This window comes from Pteropus alecto, unplaced genomic scaffold (assembly GCF_000325575.1).
Source record: "Pteropus alecto unplaced genomic scaffold, ASM32557v1 scaffold103, whole genome shotgun sequence".
In the NCBI taxonomy this organism is placed as follows: Eukaryota; Metazoa; Chordata; class Mammalia; order Chiroptera; family Pteropodidae; genus Pteropus; species Pteropus alecto.
This window is the reverse complement of record NW_006436288.1, coordinates 8,066,362-8,070,532: the sequence shown is the minus strand read 5'-3', so window position 1 is coordinate 8,070,532 and position 4,171 is coordinate 8,066,362. Positions and strand designations below refer to the sequence as shown.

The 4,171-nt window shown below is 38.3% G+C and overlaps 1 pseudogene; it reads right to left on the bottom strand.

The window, feature by feature from the left end:
* Positions 1-2,200: 2,200 nt before the first annotated feature.
* On the bottom strand, positions 2,201-2,318 carry LOC112480355 (annotated as a pseudogene).
* Between the last annotated feature and the right edge of the window lie 1,853 nt (positions 2,319-4,171).

Genomic DNA, 4,171 nt, shown 5'->3' with positions numbered 1-4,171 from the left:
TAGCTTATTTTTGTCTGGGAAGCTCTTTATCTGTCCTTCGACTCTAAATGATAGCTTTGCTGGATAAAGTATTCTTGGTTGTAGATCCTGGGTTTTCATCACATAGAATATTTTTTGCCAAGCCCTTCTGTCCCACATGGTTTTTTGTTTTTTTTTTTTTTTACTTTTTTTTTTTTTTTTTGAGTAATTTTGATCTTCTTATGTCTCTAAGAAATAAGATCACCTTTTTATCAATTTATAGATAATTTCTAATGTCTTATCTGGATCTTGAGTAATTTCATTGCTTACTTTTCCTACAGGTGTCTAGCATAATTAGAAGTAGCCAGTCTGTCCTTAGCCTGGATACTCTACTTCCCTGTAAGGTGTTACTGCTGCAGCTACTTGGTCTCCCAAACCCCTGGCCTCTATAGATTCTTGACTCTAGTGACAATGGATGATTTAAGTAATTTTATGGTTATGTTACGGCATGGAGCACTGGTGTCTCATTTTCCATTGTCAGTAGGGCCTTAAAATCTAATCAAATCAATCAAATCTAATCTAACTTCAGGCTCCTGTCTACAAAGTTTCCCTTCCCCAGGACCACTTTCGGTACCAAAAATTCTATCTTTATGAGTTAAGTTGAAAACAATCATTTTAAATATTACAGGAATAAAATGGTTTAATAGAAGAATTAGTGGGTGGCTTTGGAAGTTTTCTGGGAGCTTGCTGCAATTCTGAAGTCTCTGGAAATGCTTTATCTACAGCTGTGAAGCAGAAACTAGGGAGAAGCCTGAGAAGCTGATGAGTACTTTGCAGCTGCCCTTACATCTGGCCACTAAAACTTCCCCCAAAGTAACGCACCATCACCTTTTTGCTATCCAAACCTTGGATTCCTCACATAGGGAAATTTAAACTCCAAGTGTGACTTCTCTGCAAAGAAGAGACATCCTTAAAAGTGGGTGGTATACCAAAACAAAGTTGGCCACTGACAATCCAGCACATGCTTGGAGGTTACTGGACAGCAAACAGAGTATCGACTGTGTGCCTGGTCCTTCTCTAAATGTTTTACATTTATTAACTCATTTAATCTTCACGACACTACAACAGGGATATTATTATCGTTGCCATTTTACAGATAAAGAAATGGGGCTCAGAAAAGTTAAGTAACATTCTCAAGTTCACACAGCTGGGAATTATGGAGAGGACATATAAACAAAGGTAGTAAGACTCCAAAATGCTTGCTCTTACCCATTAAACTATGCAGAAAAGAATGGTAACAACATCTTGATACTGGTTATCTCAGGGTGGTGAAATGACAGGTAGTTTTTATTCTCTCATGTGTAATTATTTATACCTTGCAACATTTCACAATTAAACATAAATTGCTTTTGTATAAAGGACAATTAAAATTATTTTTAAAATATGTTCTCATGTGGAGACAGATTTGGGTCTCAGTCTTGGCTCCTATTCTATCGAGCTCTGCGATCTTTGCATCTTAACCAAACGCCATACCCAGAACAGAGCACTGCAAAAGCTTTGTCATGAATTATTTTACACGTTAACATTCTCTACCAAAAGATACTCCCCCTGAGGGCAGATACTGTCATGGCCGTCTTCATATCCTTAGTAACTCTAATGGTACTCAATGCATGGTGGGTGTTTAATAAATAATTATCAAATGAGTAAATCATCTTGGCGTTCTTAGCCTTTATGGAATCGTTTTTATCATTTGTAGTGTGACAGTGTAGATTCAGATAATAGCTAAGATATATATCTGTAATTTCTTATCTGAAGTTTTGAAATTTATAAGGCCTGGAAACAGAAAATTTTGTTTATAATTCACTTGGCAGTATTATCTGACCTGACCTGAACTCATTCAGCTGTAAACCTGACCTGAAGTGATACAAGGCTACTTGTAATCTTTATTTATCATACTTAAAATAAATATTAATATATTTCACTGAAGAAATATTCATGTATTTTGGGTTGCTCCATCTGGAATGTTATCAAAACATTTCTGCATTCCATGATGCATCTGGTCTCTTTTGGATAAGGGAGCATGCTCTGTGCTTTTTTGTTAGGGATCTGTACTTTCGTGTCCCTCTCCATGCTCTGACCACTCACCCTACTCCCATCTGACTCTTTCCTAAGAATGAAAGAGCTGTGAATCTGATCAGTCAGAGCTTAGGACATTCATGGAGATAATTTTTTTTTTTTTTAACACCTACAGCATCTGGTATTCCTAGGCGGTCTCCCATCCAAGTAATAACCAGGCCCAACCCTGCTTAGCTTCAGAGATCAGACGAGATCAGCATGTTCGGGGTGGCATGGTTGTAGACTTATGGAGACACATTTTAATGGTGGGGAGGATTATTGTTTCTTTCGAACTAGGCAACACTTTGATAGCACTAAAGGTATAATATAAGGTTTTTAAAGAAATGTTGTCTTGACCAAGTTTTAAAGCCCTGGATACAGGTTTATGAGCATCTGATTAAATCCACACCCCATCCAATTCCCTTATTGGCTTTCACAGTCTAGGACCACTATGCACTTGCCCTAAGGCCAAGTAGGACAGATCCTATGCCCTGGAGCCTGTGAAATTATTCACTTTAGCCACTCCATAGGAAACACATGATAACCCCACCCTGCTTGCCATACAAAGCTGCCGCTAGAGCTCCAGATTGCTCTCCCCCTGGCCCTGAGTGCAGTCCTTCATATAGCCCTGCCTGGAAGCCTTCTCCTGTTTGGAGCTATAAGTAACAAAGGTTCTGCCTTTCATCTATCCCAGGCTCATTCTGCTGTGTCCCACCGTCAAAAGAGTCTTTAAATCTTATAAAACACAGGGGTGGAGCTGCCATCCTTGCTTCCTACCATAGGCAGTCAGAGATATAGTGCTTTGGAGACTTGGTCTCTCTTCCCTTCCCTTCTCTTTCTCATATTCATAGGAGAGTATGTGAGAGAGAGAAGTGAGATGGAAAGGCTGTTTAGGCCAGCGCTACTCAGTGCTAACTGCATATGAAAGCCACCTCATGTACTTTTAAGAGGTTAACAAATCTGAAACCCTAATCTAGACCAATTAAATTAGATTCTGTGGGGGTGATACCAGGGCTATGGAATTTTTCAGAAATTCCACCAAGTGCTTCTAATGTGCAGGCAGTCTTGAGAACTGTGGGTTTAGGTCTTGATTCTAAAGCCTCTTGATATAGCTAAATATTAATTGAGTCCAGCTCCCTTAGTTCAAAACCCCAAAGGAAAGAGAGGTCATTGACAGGGCAGAGTTCACTCATGTCTTATTTTCTGGCTTTGTCCTATCATAATACCATCCAAACCCCACTATGATACTCAGTACCTTCCAACTGTAATAATTATATTGATATAACATTCAGTGGTAGATAATTGCCTCATTGCTTTTCCTTAATTGAGTCTTTAATACATTCATTTAAAAAATATAATACACAAAAGCATAGAGCACTCTTTCAACAATGTGTTATTTTCCCTTCTTCTTTGAGAAATAAAGAGAAACAGAGAGAACAAGAAAAATCTAGATTTTAAAAACTTTACTGGTAGACCCTTTCCAAATTCTTGCTTTTTATTACTCTTGCTTTTTTAAGTGTTGTTATTTTTAGTAGCTATTAACTGTATCATTCTTAGTTCCTTGAATTGAGAATTCACTTCACCTTTCTCCCCACCAATATACTATAATTTATGTCTTTAACTGGATCTTCTTACAGTCATATAACTTTTAGTCAGTTATCTACTTGGCGATTTTTATAGATCTGTAATTGTCCTTTGCGGTCTTTATTGTTGTTAACTATGATATTGTCTCATGTGAAGGTGGTTGTGGTGGGCTGCGCTAATGGCTCCTCCTATACCCATTATTTGCCATGTGACTCATCACATTTTTCTGCCATGGACAATAGAATGCGACAGCAGTGAGAGTTTGCCAGTTCTAAGACTAGGCCTTAAGAAGACTTGACTATTTCTATTTGTCCTCTTGTGCTGTCTGTCATTGTCATGAGAGTAGCTTCCCCCGGTTAGCAACTGCTCTGTCAATATAGGTCCAAGAATAAACATACATGAAATAAATCTAATTACAAACCCTTACAAGTAACCAAGCCCAACTTGAAGTAGAGGTACCCAGCTAAGCCAAGCCTAGATCACTAAACTTCCTAACACTCAAAAACGTGTTACC